Source organism: Pseudophryne corroboree, chromosome 2, assembly GCF_028390025.1.
Source record: "Pseudophryne corroboree isolate aPseCor3 chromosome 2, aPseCor3.hap2, whole genome shotgun sequence".
In the NCBI taxonomy this organism is placed as follows: domain Eukaryota; kingdom Metazoa; phylum Chordata; class Amphibia; order Anura; family Myobatrachidae; genus Pseudophryne; species Pseudophryne corroboree.
In genome coordinates, this window is record NC_086445.1 from 410,704,031 (window position 1) to 410,723,392 (window position 19,362).

The following is a 19,362-nucleotide window of genomic DNA, read 5'->3' on the forward strand; positions in this document are numbered from 1 at the left end:
TAATAATTAAAAGAAAGACAATAAAAAAACAACAACAGTGGTTTGCCTATGATAATCGGCTGTCCTCAATGCAAAATATTTATCTGAGAGCTATGATCGTCCATACCATTTTGCTGGAAACTCTGCACAGAATCCAAACTCTGTGCTTTATATTGTTTTGATTAACAATTGTTGGAAGAGTTGACAAAAGTTGACAAGAGAAGGAAAATGAAATTTTTACTGTTGCAATCCTATTCCTGCTGGTGATATCGTACTTTCTATGTTACATGTGGCATGTAGTGCTGTGGAGGTGGAGTAATAGCATGAAGCCCACATTTTAGTGGATAACTGGGCATCATGGGATTTGCAATTCTTCATAAAAAATATATGATTTAAAAGATTCTTAACAAATCAACTATTTTTGAAAGATATGAGACATGAGACCGAACAATGCAGAAGAGCTGAAGGCCGCTATTGAAGCATCCTGGTCTTCCATAACACCTCAGCAGAGCCACAGACTGATAGAATCCATGCCACGCCGCATTGAGGCAATAATTCATGCAACGGGCCCAAACCAAGTACTGAGTACATATGCATGATTATACTTTTCAGAGGGCCGACATTTCTGTATTTAAAATCCTTTTTTACTGGTTTTATGTAATATTCTAATTTTCTGAGATTTTGGATTCGGGGTTTTCTTAAACTGTAAGCCACAATCGTCAAAATTATAACAAATAAAGGCTTCAAATATCTCACTTTGCATGTAATGAGTCTATATAATATATTAGTTTCACCGTTTAAGTTGAATTACTGAAATAAATGAACTTTTGCACGATATTCTAATTTTCTGAGTTTCACCTGTATATATAGAAAGTAGAGGGGACAGAACTTAGAGGATTTTTCAAGCGTACTTTGTAATTAAGCAGTGATACAGTTCATATCAATGTTTCGGTGCCTGTCGCACCGTCTTCAGGATACAAACACATAATGACACAAATGAACAGAGCATGGTGACTTACCCCACTTATAACAGATCCCATCTAGTGCAAACACCAATCAATGTGCCAGATCACGTGGCTCGGTCAGCGGCAGCGGGACGCGCTGTGGGGACGTCACACAGCCTTCCGGGATTACTCGGCATGTGCCTGATCCGCCCCTCATGACGTGATCTCGTTGCCACGTAAACCACACACTCAGGGGCGTAGGGAGGGTGGCTCCGGCGGAGCTCAAGCTCCGGGCACCTTAAATACTGGAAGGCGCCACCGTCACCTGCTGTCCATAGTGTGCAGCTCAGTGAGAGCCTGAGCTGCTTCCTCCCTCCGCGCACCAGAGTCCCGGGTTGTGCGTGTGACGTCATGATGTCACATCGCACATATGACGGCTGGAGAGTGGAGACGCTGCGGCTGAAGAGAAGAGGAGAGAGTAGAGAGGAGGTTGGTGTCTGGACCAGCGCGCCGAGCATTGAAGAAAAGAAAAAAAACGCTTAAAAAGAGGTGCGTTCTGGCTGTCCCTGCCGGACTGCTGCTAGTTAGTATAATATAACTTTTATAAAAAATATAGAAAATATATATTATGCGTGTGTATATATATATATATATAGAGAGAGAGAGAGGAAAACAGGCGCCCCTGGGGAGATTTTTCAATGCTTCTTTAATCACAAGGCATCATCCAACGACGCAGCCCGTCGTGAGGGATGTACAAACCCAAACAAACTTACAATATATACCCTCCAAGATCCTCCAAGGCGGGGCATTAGTCGTCCAGGACCTGTCAGATTATATTGCTGAATGTAACCGACAATTATCTGATTCTTGTATATATGAAAAACTGACACAGGATCCTATTGTGGTGTTCAAATTGGAGCTGGACAATGTTTTGTCTCAGGCTGTTGGTCAGTCATGGATTTCCAGTGAATTGGCCACAGCACTGAAAACTGAATATCCGATTGTACCTTTATTTTATACATTGCCCAAGCTCCATAAGAACAGTCAAAAGCCCCCTGGCAGACCTATTATTTCTGCCAGGGGATCTCTGTATCAACCTGTCTCAGTATATTTGGATGTGTTACTTAACCCTTGTGTCCAGCAGACTTCATCTTATCTAAAAGACACTAACGATTTATTAGTACGGTTAAATTCCATTGTCCCCTTACCTTCCAACACTATGTTTTGTAGTGCTGATGTCATTGGGTTAAATACCCATGATTTAGGGGTTGCTGCTGTTGCAGCATTGATATAAAATAATCCCACTTATGTAGGCCCTCCTCTACAGTTGTTTATACAATTATTGACTCTTGTTCTGACTAGGAACTATTTTTTGTTCAATGGAGAATTTTACCTGCAGAAGGTTGGCTGTGCGATAGGGTTCAATGTGGCCCCTCGTACGCCAATGCTTTCATGTGTTGGATCGAGAAACCTCTGTTGTTATGTAATCCATATAGTCATCATGTCATTATGTACGTTAGGTACATTGACGACTTGTTAATTTTGTGGGGAGGTTCGAAAGAATACAATTAAGAGGAAGAGAATAGACAAAAAACCCTTGTTTGGGAGCACTCATTTGTAATAATTGGTATAATGTGAAGTAGAATATGTGATGAGATAACATAAAACTTAAAACTTAACCTTTAATTGTTTCTTAAATAAAAATAAATAAATGTGAAATAATTCTGAGACTCATGTCTATTAATTGGGGTAGCAAACTTGTTTAACCTTTTTAGCAAATGAGGTACAAGTTAATAAAGTAAGGTGAAAATATCAGAAAGAATGTATTTAATGGATACCATAAAGTTCTGATGAAATGAGGGTATCCAGAAAGGTCACTGTACATGCCTTAAAATAAAATAAATAAAGGTTTCAATAGAGGCGTGATGTGGTAGCAAGGTTGAGTTGGCAAAAAGGAGTCTTTTGAGAAGGAGGAAGGGGCCCACTGCACCTGGTATTCTCAGGAGGTTTCCCTTCCTGATACTGACCAGGCCATACCTGCTTAGCTTCCGAGATCGGACAAGATCGGGCGCATTCAGGATAGTATGGCCGTGGGCCTGTTGTTTGAAATGTAGAGAAAGAGATAAGAGGGGAAAAACACTCCTATTACCTGTACTATACATAAATCAAAACCATAAATGATCCGGGAGGGTTTTTCCAGAAACAGAAATATGGAAAGCGTTGGATAGGATTTTTCCTTTAAAAGGGCCCACTGCACCTGGTATTCTCAGGAGGTTCTCCTTCCCAGTACTGACCAGGCCATGCCTGCTTAGCTTCCGAGATTGGACAGGATCGGGCGTATTCAGGGTAGTATGGCCGTGGGCCAGTGTAGAGGAAATATGAATGACAAGAGAGAGTGCACTATTTTCTGTACTAAACACTCAACCAAGACCGTAGATGGTTTCAAAATGGTATTTCCAGACAAGGGTGTGTCAGGATGATTCTGAGTGTCTAGGATTGGTTATGACATTAGATGGATTTAATGAAGGTGTAGTGTGGTGGGTGAGGTTTTGTAGATAGTGAACTCTCACAGAAAAAATAAAAATACTAGAGGATGATATGTACTATGTGTGTGTATATCTAGGTTTTTAATTTAAATTTGGAGAAAATAATAAATGAAAATCAAAAAATCAGAAAAAGGCTCATAGGTGATTCAATGATAATAAACCGTAAACTTGCTGGCCCCCTGAAGGGAATCCAGATTGGTAATATTATGATGACAAAGAGCTCAAGGCTGGCTCATAGATAATGTATAATGCCTTATGATGAGAGTGAAATCAATCAATACCAACTATTGAAAACAGAGTTTGGAACTGATTGAAGGATGGTTATGTAATACTTGACACTATGATGGTTGGTCCCCTGAAGGGAAACCAGATGAGTAATCATGTGCTGATAAGGAGCTCAAGGCTGGCTCACAAATAGTACAATTCACCTTATAGTAAGAGTGAGAATGATAAATACCAGATATTCAATAATTGATGCTAATAAATAGAAAATGCTACCATAAATACACTTATATATCAAAATCAAGGTAAAATACCTAGATCTAGTAAATAAACCTTAAAGGCATAGGCGGGTATAGGACAATATTGTACAGGTTTTTTTCTGCAGGTATGGTGTGATTACTGCAGATAGAACACTGTTCTAAAACAGAGGAGGGTGTAATGGTACACAGATGTCTAATATCTGTGATCACTGCCACTAGATATGCGGTCAATACTTAACACAATTGGTAATGAATATAAACACTGGTTAAACCCTGGTGATCTGATGAAAATTACCACAGTGCTAATATCAATTATAGCAATACATTGGTGTATGATCGGGTATGTGGTCAGTGTTTTAGGCAGGGGATTGATTCACATAGTGTCCTGTTAGTTGCCGCTGCATACCAGAAACCCTGGTGGTCTAGTGTTAGTTACCACAGCCGCAAGGTAGGCGGCGAGCGTTGTCCAAGTCTCCTCTGTTGAAAGTCCCGCTACAGTGATGTGCGCGTCCGCCCGCTTCCGGACAGGGGGCGTGGCCGCGATGACGTCACTATGGACGTTCTCCTCGACGTACGTTTCACCTTGTTTGGCTTGGTCACGAGAGCCTCTCTCTACTGCTCTCCTGTGGCCAGTACTTATGTGCTGAAACGACCAATGAAATTATCACTTGGATTTAACAGACTGGTGGTTAAGCCTATCAGATCTCCGGTGGAGTGACCAAAGGAATCCATATTGGAAAAGGGAAACGGGAAGGGAAAACAGGGAGAGGTGGAAGGGAAAAAGAAATATGAAGGTGATGGTTGGAATTGTGGATGAAAATAAAAGGGAAAATGGATGAATGAATGGATAATGGGAATGAAGGAATGAAAATATATTAATGGTGGGAAAATGAAACTTGAGATGAGAATGAGTGAAAATGAAATAAAATTAATAATAAATATAATTACAAAATAAAATAAAAATTAATAAATAAAATAAATAAAAATAAAAATAAAAATAAATGTAAAGATAAAATAAAAATAAAAATAAATATAAAATAAAAATAAAAATAAATAAATATAAAAATAAATATGAAAATAAAATAAATATAAATATAAAAATGAATATAAGTGAAAATAAAATGAAAAATAAAAATGAATTGAAAATAAATATAAAATGATGAAACGAATAAATATTGAAGGTAATAAATAGTGTTGGTGAAATCTATAAGAAAAGGAGAATGATAATGAATAAGTGTGAATAAACAGAGATAGGAGGGATGGGTGAGGGTGTGCAAGGATGAAATATGGAAGGGGATGGGACTGTTAGTGAATAAGTGATAAAAGGGAAAAAGGGTTGTAGTTTGGGTGTGAAGATTATTGTACGGAAAAAGGGGGGTGGCTTTGGGAGGAGTAAAGGATGGAAGGATTATTGCTATGTATATGGGTGTGTGGATGGAAGAGTGAGTGAGTGTTGTATTGGAGTGTAGTGTAAAAAGAGGTGTTGTGTGTGAAGGGGAAGTGTAGGCAATGATGTGGTGAGATAGAGAGGAATCTGGAGAAGCAGGGAAAAATATGGCTGGTGAAGGGAGAGGGTGGGGTTGCGGGCTAGGGGAAAAGTGAAAAGAGGGAATGAGCAAAAATGGATGAATAAGGTGTGAATGCATTTGATGTGGTGAATGACTGATGAAAGGAAGGGTGGAAGGGTAGAGTGAGAGAAGGAAGAGGAAAAAAGAGGGGAGAGAGAGAGGGGAAAAAAAGGGGAGTGGGTTGTTGGTTTGGAATGTGAGAGTTATGGAAAGGAAGAGGGGGGAGAAAAGGAAGGAAAGAAAAGAAGAGAGGGAGACGAGAAGGAGAAGAGGGGAGGGGGAAAGAAAGGGAAAAAGAGAAGAAGGAGAAAGTAGAAGGAGGTGACAATAGAGAAAAAGGAAGGGGAGGGGGTTGGGGTGGGGGTATGGAGAAGGAAAAGGAGAGAGGGGGGGAGATGGGAGATGAACTGGAATGATAGGGCGGGAAAGGAGCGAGATGATTGGATATTGGAATTATGTGGGTAGAAAAATGCTGTAATTGATGTATTCATTTAAGCCTTTGGGCATCAGAGTGTCCAGCTTGAAGATCCATTCGGATTCCTTTTTCTGGAGTGCCATGCTATAATCTCCTCCTCTCAATCCCATTTTTACATGTTCCAGACCTGAGAAATGTAGATCTTCTGTTCGACTGTCATGAAAGCGTAGAAAATGTCTGGCGACTGTGGTGAGCTTCTTGAATTGGGCTGAGTCTGATTTGGCATTCCTCACCGTGCTGATGTGTTCAAGTGCCCTGACTTTAAGCATACGAGATGTCATGCCCACGTACCTTAAATTACAGGTACATGAGATGCAATAGATCACATTCTCTGTCCTACAGTTGAAGAAATCTTGCACTGTGATCTGCTGATCGAATCTGTCAGTGATTGACGTAAGATTAGTAACGTGTGGGCACAGTTTGCATTTACCGCAAGGATAGCTACCTTTGAGAGGTCTTGGCTTTGAGGGTTGTGAAAAATAACTTCTTACCAGTTTGTCTTTTAGGTTTGGTGCCCTCCTCCAGCTCATGTTGATATTCTGGCCAATATGGTCCGAGATGTCCTCGTCCATTTTCAGGATGTGCCAATGGGTTTGCAGGATTTTTCTGGCATCTTTCCAATTATAGCAGAAGTCACCGATGAAGCGTAGGGTGTTTTTATCTTCCTTGATTTTTATAGTGGGGAAGACCAGGGAATCTCGTTCTACTTTCTGTACTTCAGATTTAGCTCTCTTGATAAGTCTGTTGCTGTACCCTCGCTCTTTCAATCTTGCAGCCAAATCAATACTTTTAGTTTGAAAGGTGGAATCTTCAGTACAATTCCTTTTAAGCCTAAGGAATTCTCCCTTAGGAATGTTTTTAATGGTTGATGGAAAATGGCTGCTGGTTGAATGAAGTAAGCTGTTAGTTGAGGTCTCTTTCCTGAAGATTTCAGTGGCTAGTGTATTGGTCTCATCTAGATATATCCTGAGATCAAGGAATGGGATGGAAGATTTGCTGCTGATGTATGTGAATTTCATATTGATCTGATTGGTATTGAGAGACAGGATATACTGGTCCAATTTGTCTTGGGTACCATCCCAGATCATAAAAATATAATCGATATAACGTAGCCAAATCAGAATGTGGTTGGTGTATTCCTCTTGATCATCATTAAATACCATTTCCCGTTCCCACCAGCCTAAAAAGAGGTTTGCATATGTGGGGGCACATGCCGCCCCCATAGCGGTGCCTCTGGTCTGTATGTAGAAACGATTGTTGAAAAGAAAGTAGTTGTGATTCAACACAAAATGGAGTAATTCCAAAAGGAAATCCTGGAAGTCACCAGTATCACACATAGACAGAAAGTATTTGACTGCGTTGATGCCCAAGTCGTGTTTGATGGATGTGTATAAAGATTCAACATCTAATCCAACCATTATGTGGGAGTCTTCCAATCGTATACCTTGGATTTTCTTCAGGACATCAGTCGTATCTTTGACATATGAAGGAAGGGTGAGGACATGTTGTCGCAGGTGGGCATCAAGGAAGCAGCTGGCTTTCTCTAGAAGGCCTCCATTACCTGATATAATGGGTCGTCCAGGTGGATTGTCCATATTTTTGTGGACTTTTGGTAGCAGATAAAGTGTTGGCGTCCTTGGGTGCGGGGTGTTCAGATAGTCCCATTCTGTTTTTGTGATGGTGCCTTGTTGAAGGTATTTGTTAATGATCCGAGAATATAGGTTTGAAAAGTTCTGTGTGGGATCAAATAAGGTCGTCTTGTAACAGGAGGTATCTTTTAATTGTCTATTGGCCTCTTTAAGGTATAATGTAGTAGGCCATATCACAATATTTCCTCCTTTGTCTGACATTTTGATCTGTACGTCGTCCCATTTTTGCATTTCTTTTATGGCTGCTTTCTGTTGTCTGGATAAGTTGCCAGATGATCTAAAGGATTTCTGGCGTCGGTAGAGTGTATCGAAGTCACGTGACACCAGATCCAAAAACACCTTTATCTCAGGACTTTGGTTATCCTGAAGATAAAAGGTTGACTTATTTTTACAAATGGGGCGGGTAGAGGTGGAAGGTTGTTCGTCCGATAGTTCCTCTAAGATGGCTAGAGCATTTTGATCCTGCTGTGACCAGTCAACTGAGTCACTGATTGATGGGAGAGAGGACTGATCTTTTTTAGAAAAGTGTTTTTTGAGTAGTAGTTTGCGGCCAAAATGTCGAAGATTTATTTCCCACTTGAAACGGTCAAAAGAATTGGTCGGTGAAAAAGAGAGACCTTTCTCAAGGACACTGGTTTGGTCTTGCGTGAGAACATGTGTGGACAGATTGATTATCCTTAGTTTGGTGAGGCCCTCATGGGTTACTTCTGTTTCCTGGAGGGGTATCGTCTTTGCTGCGGTGATCGCCATCTTTGTCTTGGTGTTCTTCCTTCCCCCCCGCCTGGTTTTTGTTTTGCAGGGTATCCACGGGCCTTGCCCCTGCCTACCTCTAAAAAAGAGGTGGATGTGGAAATAGAGTGGTGACTGGAATCCCTCCTCCGATCGAAGGGATCTCTTGAATCAGAGTTGGAATCCGGGTGATCTTCTGTATCTGATGGTTCGACTTCAGAGGATGATGGTGTGTAATCACGTCTGGTCGCTTCCCTTCTGCGAGTTTGTTGGGTCCATTTAAAAATGTGTCCAGAAGTGAAGTCGCGTTTATCCCTTGCAAACTTGGATTTCTTCCTTTCAATGATGTTATCCTCATATGACTCAAGATCTTTTTTCATTTTACAGAAGAAATCTTGAAAGGAAGGATTATCTTCCCATTGTTCCAATTTTTGGCCCAAAGTATCAATTTCTTTGGTACATTCTTCCATAATTAGATGATTATGTTTTATTAGGATACCCATTAAGTCCTGGGAACATTTTAAAAGACATTGTTCCCAATCTTTGCGTAGACTATCTGTGGAAAGTGTGAATGAAGGAAAAAGTTTAGGCTGTAGACCTCTTGGAGATATTTTTTGTCTGCAGTAGTGTTCCAAACTAGTTAAATCCCAATCGACTCTGATGCGTCTTTGGAGAGTTCTCTTTAAATGAGAGAGGTCATCTTCCCAATTGGTCTCTGTAATGGGATCAGGGATCTTGATAGGAAAGATGGTATCTAGGTCTTCTATAGATCTTTTATTCTTCAGTTCAGTTTTTAAACTGAAGGTGCTCATATTCGTACTGGTCGTTGGAGCTGAGAGAGAGGCGTCTAAAATTCTTGAAACAGGGGGTTAAAGGGAAAGATTCAAACAGTTCTAATTGAGGCTTGAAAATCTGCCTGGATGACTGTGCTGGATCCGAGAGCTGAGGAAAAAGACCTCAGTACCAAGAGTTATATGAAAATAAATTCAGTATGGAACCGCACTAATCTTACAATCTAAACGAGGTGTAGAAATGACATCAAAGATGAAAAAACCAATATATATGCAGTTAACAAAAAGATTTTAAACTGCTTTTAATTGGCGGTGCTCCCAGGAATTTTGTAGACTAGACTACAATTAAGAGGAAGAGAAAAGACAAAAAACCCTTGTTTGGGAGCACTCATTTGTAATAATTGGTATAATGTGAAGTAGAATATGTGATGAGATAACATAAAACTTAAAACTTAACCTTTAATTGTTTCTTAAATAAAAAGAAATAAATGTGAAATAATTCTGAGACTCATGTCTATTAATTGGGGTAGCAAACTTGTTTAACCTTTTTAGCAAATGAGGTACAAGTTAATAAAGTAAGGTGAAAATATCAGAAAGAATGTATTTAATGGATACCATAAAGTTCTGATGAAATGAGGGTATCCAGAAAGGTCACTGTACATGCCTTAAAATAAAATAAATAAAGGTTTCAATAGAGGCGTGATGTGGTAGCAAGGTTGAGTTGGCAAAAAGGAGTCTTTTGAGAAGGAGGAAGGGGCCCACTGCACCTGGTATTCTCAGGAGGTTTCCCTTCCTGATACTGACCAGGCCATACCTGCTTAGCTTCCGAGATCGGACAAGATCGGGTGCATTCAGGATAGTATGGCCGTGGGCCTGTTGTTTGAAATGTAGAGAAAGAGATAAGAGGGGAAAAACACTCCTATTACCTGTACTATACATAAATCAAAACCATAAATGATCCGGGAGGGTTTTTCCAGAAACAGAAATATGGAAAGCGTTGGATAGGATTTTTCCTTTAAAAGGGCCCACTGCACCTGGTATTCTCAGGAGGTTCTCCTTCCCAGTACTGACCAGGCCATGCCTGCTTAGCTTCCGAGATTGGACAGGATCGGGCGTATTCAGGGTAGTATGGCCGTGGGCCAGTGTAGAGGAAATATGAATGACAAGAGAGAGTGCACTATTTTCTGTACTAAACACTCAACCAAGACCGTAGATGGTTTCAAAATGGTATTTCCAGACAAGGGTGTGTCAGGATGATTCTGAGTGTCTAGGATTGGTTATGACATTAGATGGATTTAATGAAGGTGTAGTGTGGTGGGTGAAGTTTTGTAGATAGTGAACTCTCACAGAAAAAATAAAAATACTAGAGGATGATATGTACTATGTGTGTGTGTATCTAGATTTTTAATTTAAATTTGGAGAAAATAATAAATTAAAATCAAAAAATCAGAAAAAGGCTCATAGGTGATTCAATGATAATAAACCGTAAACTTGCTGGCCCCCTGAAGGGAAACCAGATTGGTAATATTATGATGACAAAGAGCTCAAGGCTGGCTCATAGATAATGTATAATGCCTTATGATGAGAGTGAAATCAATCAATACCAACTATTGAAAACAGAGTTTGGAACTGATTGAAGGATGGTTATGTAATACTTGACACTATGATGGTTGGTCCCCTGAAGGGAAACCAGATGAGTAATCATGTGCTGATAAGGAGCTCAAGGCTGGCTCACAAATAGTACAATTCACCTTATAGTAAGAGTGAGAATGATAAATACCAGATATTCAATAATTGATGCTAATAAATAGAAAATGCTACCATAAATACACTTATATATCAAAATCAAGGTAAAATACCTAGATCTAGTAAATAAACCTTAAAGGCATAGGCGGGTATAGGACAATATTGTACAGGTTTTTTTCTGCAGGTATGGTGTGATTACTGCAGATAGAACACTGTTCTAAAACAGAGGAGGGTGTAATGGTACACAGATGTCTAATATCTGTGATCACTGCCACTAGATATGCGGTCAATACTTAACACAATTGGTAATGAATATAAACACTGGTTAAACCCTGGTGATCTGATGAAAATTACCACAGTGCTAATATCAATTATAGCAATACATTGGTGTATGATCGGGTATGTGGTCAGTGTTTTAGGCAGGGGATTGATTCACATAGTGTCCTGTTAGTTGCCGCTGCATACCAGAAACCCTGGTGGTCTAGTGTTAGTTACCACAGCCGCAAGGTAGGCGGCGAGCGTTGTCCAAGTCTCCTCTGTTGAAAGTCCCGCTACAGTGATGTGCGCGTCCGCCCGCTTCCGGACAGGGGGCGTGGCCGCGATGACGTCACTATGGACGTTCTCCTCGACGTACGTTTCACCTTGTTTGGCTTGGTCACGAGAGCCTCTCTCTACTGCTCTCATGTGGCCAGTACTTATGTGCTGAAACGACCAATGAAATTATCACTTGGATTTAACAGACTGGTGGTTAAGCCTATCAGATCTCCGGTGGAGTGACCAAAGGAATCCATATTGGAAAAGGGAAACGGGAAGGGAAAACAGGGAGAGGTGGAAGGGAAAAAGAAATATGAAGGTGATGGTTGGAATTGTGGATGAAAATAAAAGGGAAAATGGATGAATGAATGGATAATGGGAATGAAGGAATGAAAATATATTAATGGTGGGAAAATGAAACTTGAGATTAGAATGAGTGAAAATGAAATAAAATTAATAATAAATATAATTACAAAATAAAATAAAAATTAATAAATAAAATAAATAAAAATAAAAATAAAAATAAATAAATGTAAAGATAAAATAAAAATAAAAATAAATATAAAATAAAATAAAAATAAAAATAAAAATAAATATAAAAATAAATATGAAAATAAAATAAATATAAATATAAAAATGAATATAAGTGAAAATAAAATGAAAAATAAAAATGAATTGAAAATAAATATAAAATGATGAAACGAATAAATATTGAAGGTAATAAATAGTGTTGGTGAAATCTATAAGAAAAGGAGAATGATAATGAATAAGTGTGAATAAACAGAGATAGGAGGGATGGGTGAGGGTGTGCAAGGATGAAATATGGAAGGGGATGGGACTGTCAGTGAATAAGTGATAAAAGTGAAAAAGGGTTGTAGTTTGGGTGTGAAGATTATTGTACGGAAAAAGGGGGGTGGCTTGGGAGGAGTAAAGGATGGAAGGATTATTGCTATGTATATGGGTGTGTGGATGGAAGAGTGAGTGAGTGTTGTATTGGAGTGTAGTGTAAAAAGAGGTGTTGTGTGTGAAGGGGAAGTGTAGGCAATGATGTGGTGAGATAGAGAGGAATCTGGAGAAGCAGGGAAAAAATATGGCTGGTGAAGGGAGAGGGTGGGGTTGCGGGCTAGGGGAAAAGTGAAAAGAGGGAATGAGCAAAAATGGATGAATAAGGTGTGAATGCATTTGATGTGGTGAATGACTGATGAAAGGAAGGGTGGAAGGGTAGAGTGAGAGAAGGAAGAAGAAAAAAGAGGGGAGAGAGAGAGGGAAAAAAAAGGGGAGTGGGTTGTTGGTTTGGACTATCTGAACACCCCCCACCCAAGGACGCCAACACTTTATCTGCTACCAAAAGTCCACAAAAATATGGACAATCCACCTGGACGACCCATTATATCAGGTAATGGAGGCCTTCTAGAGAAAGCCAGCTGCTTCCTTGATGCCCACCTGCGACAACATGTCCTCACCCTTCCTTCATATGTCAAAGATACGACTGATGTCCTGAAGAAAATCCAAGGTATACGATTGGAAGACTCCCACATAATGGTTGGATTAGATGTTGAATCTTTATACACATCCATCAAACACGACTTGGGCATCAACGCAGTCAAATACTTTCTGTCTATGTGTGATACTGGTGACTTCCAGGATTTCCTTTTGGAATTACTCCATTTTGTGTTGAATCACAACTACTTTCTTTTCAACAATCGTTTCTACATACAGACCAGAGGCACCGCTATGGGGGCGGCATGTGCCCCCACATATGCAAACCTCTTTTTAGGCTGGAGGGAACGGGAAATGGTATTTAATGATGATCAAGAGGAATACACCAACCACATTCTGATTTGGATACGTTATATCCATGATATTTTTATGATCTGGGATGGTACCCAAGACAAATTGGACCAGTATATCCTGTCTCTCAATACCAATCAGATCAATATGAAATTCACATACATCAGCAGCAAATCTTCCATCCCATTCCTTGATCTCAGGATATATCTAGATGAGACCAATACACTAGCCACTGAAATCTTCAGGAAAGAGACCTCAACTAACAGCTTACTTCATTCAACCAGCAGCCATTTTCCATCAACCATTAAAAACATTCCTAAGGGAGAATTCCTTAGGCTTAAAAGGAATTGTACTGAAGATTCCACCTTTCAAACTAAAAGTATTGATTTGGCTGCAAGATTGAAAGAGCGAGGGTACAGCAACAGACTTATCAAGAGAGCTAAATCTGAAGTACAGAAAGTAGAACGAGATTCCCTGGTCTTCCCCACTATAAAAATCAAGGAAGATAAAAACACCCTACGCTTCATCGGTGACTTCTGCAATAATTGGAAAGATGCCAGAAAAATCCTGCAAACCCATTGGCACATCCTGAAAATGGACGAGGACATCTCGGACCATATTGGCCAGAATATCAACATGAGCTGGAGGAGGGCACCAAACCTAAAAGACAAACTGGTAAGAAGTTATTTTTCACAACCCTCAAAGCCAAGACCTCTCAAAGGTAGCTATCCTTGCGGTAAATGCAAACTGTGCCCACACGTTACTAATCTTACGTCAATCACTGACAGATTCGATCAGCAGATCACAGTGCAAGATTTCTTCAACTGTAGGACAGAGAATGTGATCTATTGCATCTCATGTACCTGTAATTTAAGGTACGTGGGCATGACATCTCGTATGCTTAAAGTCAGGGCACTTGAACACATCAGCACGGTGAGGAATGCCAAATCAGACTCAGCCCAATTCAAGAAGCTCACCACAGTCGCCAGACATTTTCTACGCTTTCATGACAGTCGAACAGAAGATCTACATTTCTCAGGTCTGGAACATGTAAAAATGGGATTGAGAGGAGGAGATTATAGCATGGCACTCCAGAAAAAGGAATCCGAATGGATCTTCAAGCTGGACACTCTGATGCCCAAAGGCTTAAATGAATACATCAATTACAGCATTTTTCTACCCACATAATTCCAATATCCAATCATCTCGCTCCTTTCCCGCCCTATTATTCCAGTTCATCTCCCATCTCCCCCCTCTCTCCTTTTGCTTCTCCATACCCCCACCCCAACCCCCTCCCCTTCCTTTTTCTCTATTGTCACCTCCTTCTACTTTCTCCTTCTCTTTTTCCCTTTCTTTCCCCCTCCCCTCTTCTCCTTCTAGTCTCCCTCTCTTCTTTTCTTTCCTTCCTTTTCTCCCCCCTCTTCCTTTCCATAACTCTCACATTCCAAACCAACAACCCACTCCCCTATTTTTCCCCTCTCTCTCTCCCCTCTTTTTTCCTCTTCCTTCTCTCACTCTACCCTTCCACCCTTCCTTTCATCAGTCATTCACCACATCAAATGCATTCACACCTTATTCATCCATTTTTGCTCATTCCCTCTTTTCACTTTTCCCCTAGCCCGCAACCCCACCCTCTCCCTTCACCAGCCATATTTTTTCCCTGCTTCTCCAGATTCCTCTATCTCACCACATCATTGCCTACACTTCCCCTTCACACACAACACCTCTTTTTACACTACACTCCAATACAACACTCACTCACTCTTCCATCCACACACCCATATACATAGCAATAATCCTTCCATCCTTTACTCCTCCCAAAGCCACCCCCCTTTTTCCGTACAATAATCTTCACACCCAAACTACAACCCTTTTTCCCTTTTATCACTTATTCACTAACAGTCCCATCCCCTTCCATATTTCATCCTTGCACACCCTCACCCATCCCTCCTATCTCTGTTTATTCACACTTATTCATTATCATTCTCCTTTTCTTATAGATTTCACCAACACTATTTATTACCTTCAATATTTATTCGTTTCATCATTTTATATTTATTTTTAATTCATTTTTATTTTTCATTTTATTTTCACTTATATTCATTTTTATATTTATATTTATTTTATTTTCATATTTATTTTTATATTTATTTATTTTTATTTTATTTTAAATTTATTTTTATTTTTATTTTATCTTTACATTTATTTATTTTTATTTTTATTTATTTTATTTATTAATTTTTATTTTATTTTATTTTGTAATTATATTTATTATTAATTTTATTTCATTTTCACTCATTCTCATCTCAAGTTTCATTTTCCCACCATTAATATATTTTCATTCCTTCATTCCCATTATCCATTCATTCATCCATTTTCCCTTTTATTTTCATCCACAATTCCAACCATCACCTTCATATTTCTTTTTCCCTTCCACCTCTCCCTGTTTTCCCTTCCCGTTTCCCTTTTCCAATATGGATTCATTTGGTCACTCCACCGGAGATCTGATAGGCTTAACCACCAGTCTGTTAAATCCAAGTGATAATTTCATTGGTCGTTTCAGCACATAAGTACTGGCCACAGGAGAGCAGTAGAGAGAGGCTCTCGTGACCAAGCCAAACAAGGTGAAACGTACGTCGAGGAGAACATCCATAGTGACGTCATCGCGGCCACGCCCCCTGTCCGGAAGCGGGCGGACGCGCACATCACTGTAGCGGGACTTTCAACAGAGGAGACTTGGACAACGCTCGCCGCCTACCTTGCGGCTGTGGTAACTAACACTAGACCACCAGGGTTTCTGGTATGCAGCGGCAACTAACAGGACACTATGTGAATCAATCCCCTGTCTAAAACACTGACCACATACCCGATCATACACCAATGTATTGCTATAATTGATATTAGCACTGTGGTAATTTTCATCAGATCACCAGGGTTTAACCAGTGTTTATATTCATTACCAATTGTGTTAAGTATTGACCGCATATCTAGTGGCAGTGATCACAGATATTAGACATCTGTGTACCATTACACCCTCCTCTGTTTTAGAACAGTGTTCTATCTGCAGTAATCACACCATACCTGCAGAAAAAAACCTGTACAATATTGTCCTATACCCGCCTATGCCTTTAAGGTTTATTTACTAGATCTAGGTATTTTACCTTGATTTTGATATATAAGTGTATTTATGGTAGCATTTTCTATTTATTAGCATCAATTATTGAATATCTGGTATTTATCATTCTCACTCTTACTATAAGGTGAATTGTACTATTTGTGAGCCAGCCTTGAGCTCCTTATCAGCACATGATTACTCATCTGGTTTCCCTTCAGGGGACCAACCATCATAGTGTCAAGTATTATATAACCATCCTTCTATCAGTTCCAAACTCTGTTTTCAATAGTTGGTATTGATTGATTTCACTCTCATCATAAGGCATTATACATTATCTATGAGCCAGCCTTGAGCTCTTTGTCATCATAATATTACCAATCTGGTTTCCCTTCAGGGGGCCAGCAAGTTTACGGTTTATTATCATTGAATCACCTATGAGCCTTTTTCTGATTTTTTTATTTTCATTTATTATTTTCTCCAAATTTAAATTAAAAATCTAGATATACACACACATAGTACATATCATCCTCTAGTATTTTTATTTTTTCTGTGAGAGTTCACTATCTACAAAACTTCACCCACCACACTACACCTTCATTAAATCCATCTAATGTCATAACCAATCCTAGACACTCAGAATCATCCTGACACACCCTTGTCTGGAAATACCATTTTGAAACCATCTACGGTCTTGGTTGAGTGTTTAGTACAGAAAATAGTGCACTCTCTCTTGTCATTCATATTTCCTCTACACTGGCCCACGGCCATACTACCCTGAATACGCCCGATCCTGTCCAATCTCGGAAGCTAAGCAGGCATGGCCTGGTCAGTACTGGGAAGGAGAACCTCCAGAGAATACCAGGTGCAGTGGGCTCTTTTAAAGGAAAAATCCTATCCAACGCTTTCCATATTTCTGTTTCTGGAAAAACCCTCCCGGATCATTTATGGTTTTGATTTATGTATAGTACAGGTAATAGGAGTGTTTTTCCCCTCTTATCTCTTTCTCTACATTTCAAACAACAGGCCCACGGCCATACTATCCTGAATGCGCCCGATCTTGTCCGATCTCGGAAGCTAAGCAGGTATGGCCTGGTCAGTATCAGGAAGGGAAACCTCCTGAGAATACCAGGTGCAGTGGGCCCCTTCCTCCTTCTCAAAAGACTCCTTTTTGCCAACTCAACCTTGCTACCACATCACGCCTCTATTGAAACCTTTATTTATTTTATTTTAAGGCATGTACAGTGACCTTTCTGGATACCCTCATTTCATCAGAACGTTATGGTATCCATTAAATACATTCTTTCTGATATTTTCACCTTACTTTATTAACTTGTACCTCATTTGCTAAAAAGGTTAAACAAGTTTGCTACCCCAATTAATAGACATGAGTCTCAGAATTATTTCACATTTATTTATTTTTATTTAAGAAACAATTAAAGGTTAAGTTTTAAGTTTTATGTTATCTCATCACATATTCTACTTCACATTATACCAATTATTACAAATGAGTGCTCCCAAACAAGGGTTTTTTGTCTTTTCTCTTCCTCTTAATTGTAGTCTAGTCTACAAAATTCCTGGGAGCACCGCCAATTAAAAGCAGTTTAAAATCTTTTTGTTAACTGCATATATATTGGTTTTTTCATCTTTGATGTCATTTCTACACCTCGTTTAGATTGTAAGATTAGTGCGGTTCCATACTGAATTTATTTTCAACGTTCGAAAGAATGCCTACAGGAACTACTTCACAGCCATAATGCATCCTCTAGTGTTGTAAAATTGACGTACAAACTAAGTGCAACAAGTGTTAACTTTTTGGATGTTAATATAGAACTTACTAATGGCCAGGTGGCAACGTCATTGTATGTTAAAGAGACAGATCGCAAAACTGTCCTTAAATCTGACAGTTTTCATCCCCTTCCGTTGAAGCATGGATTGCCATACTCCCAGATGCTTAGAGTAAAACGTATCACCAGTGATCCTTTAAAGATTGATCAAGCACTGGATGGGATGGTATCTAGGTTCCGACAAAGGGGTTATGATAACAAATTATTAATGGCCACTAAGCAGAGGGTGAGTCAGATCCCCAGAGACATTTCGTTGAAGGGCAAAGTTGCTACTGGAGATTGCTATCAGAGGATCCCATGGGTAAATAGATATACAGAGATGAGTATTAAGACCAATAAAGAGATCAAAAGAATATGGCCGATTGTTAGTACGTATAAGGATCTCCCTAGTTTACAGAGTACCCGGATTATGCCGGCATATTCTAAAGGTAAAAACCTGAAAGATATGTTGGTAAAACTGAATGTCCCTGAGTTGACAAAATCAAAACCTGCACAACATTTTCTATCTAGAAAACTGGGATGCTTTAGATGCATAGGGTGTGTCACGTGTCTCTTCCCTGTTGGTGGGTGACTCTATTTGCCATCCCAGATCCGGTAAGAAGTTCACTATTAATTTTCCACTTACGTGTACATCACGTTTTGTGATTTATGTTCTGTCTTGCCCATGTGGTCTGTACTATGTGGGCAAGACAGAATGTCAGTTTAAAGAGAGGATGGGCAACCACAGGTCAGCCATTAAAGAGGCCTTGGAGACAGGCTCCAGTGACCAACCTATGGCGCGTCACTGTGCGCAAAAGTCACATAGTATAGCCAGTATCAGAAGCAAACTAATAGATCATGTCCCGCCATCTATCCGTGGGGGTGATAGGGGTAAAAGGCTGCTTCAGTTAGAAAGTCGTTGGATTTTTAAACTAGACACACTGGCCCTGAGAGGGTTAAACGAACATCATGGGCTACATAGCTTTCTTTAGTTTGTGAATAAATTGTAAGTTTACAACGATCACCGGTTCTGATATGTTAGGTGACACATATGCTGCAAATTAATATCGCATGTATAACACAAAATATTTGGGATTTTTCTTTACAGTGTCCACTTGTCCATTTTTTTTAAATATGTTTGTTATTTGTTCATCTATACAGTTTTTATAGATGGGGCTGATGTGCTTTGT

The 19,362-nt window shown here is 39.6% G+C and overlaps 6 pseudogenes; 2 read left to right on the forward strand and 4 right to left on the reverse strand.

Annotated features, from left to right (window-relative positions):
- Nucleotides 1–2,901: 2,901 nt before the first annotated feature.
- On the reverse strand, nt 2,902–3,019 carry LOC135051397 (5S ribosomal RNA; annotated as a pseudogene).
- A 149-nt stretch (nt 3,020–3,168) lies between these two features.
- On the reverse strand, nt 3,169–3,286 carry LOC135051677 (5S ribosomal RNA; annotated as a pseudogene).
- A 6,632-nt stretch (nt 3,287–9,918) lies between these two features.
- LOC135054252 (5S ribosomal RNA) lies at nt 9,919–10,036 on the reverse strand (annotated as a pseudogene).
- A 149-nt stretch (nt 10,037–10,185) lies between these two features.
- Nucleotides 10,186–10,303, reverse strand: LOC135051678 (5S ribosomal RNA; annotated as a pseudogene).
- Nucleotides 10,304–17,105: 6,802 nt separating this feature from the next.
- On the forward strand, nt 17,106–17,223 carry LOC135052018 (5S ribosomal RNA; annotated as a pseudogene).
- Nucleotides 17,224–17,372: 149 nt separating this feature from the next.
- On the forward strand, nt 17,373–17,490 carry LOC135051398 (5S ribosomal RNA; annotated as a pseudogene).
- Nucleotides 17,491–19,362: the final 1,872 nt, after the last annotated feature.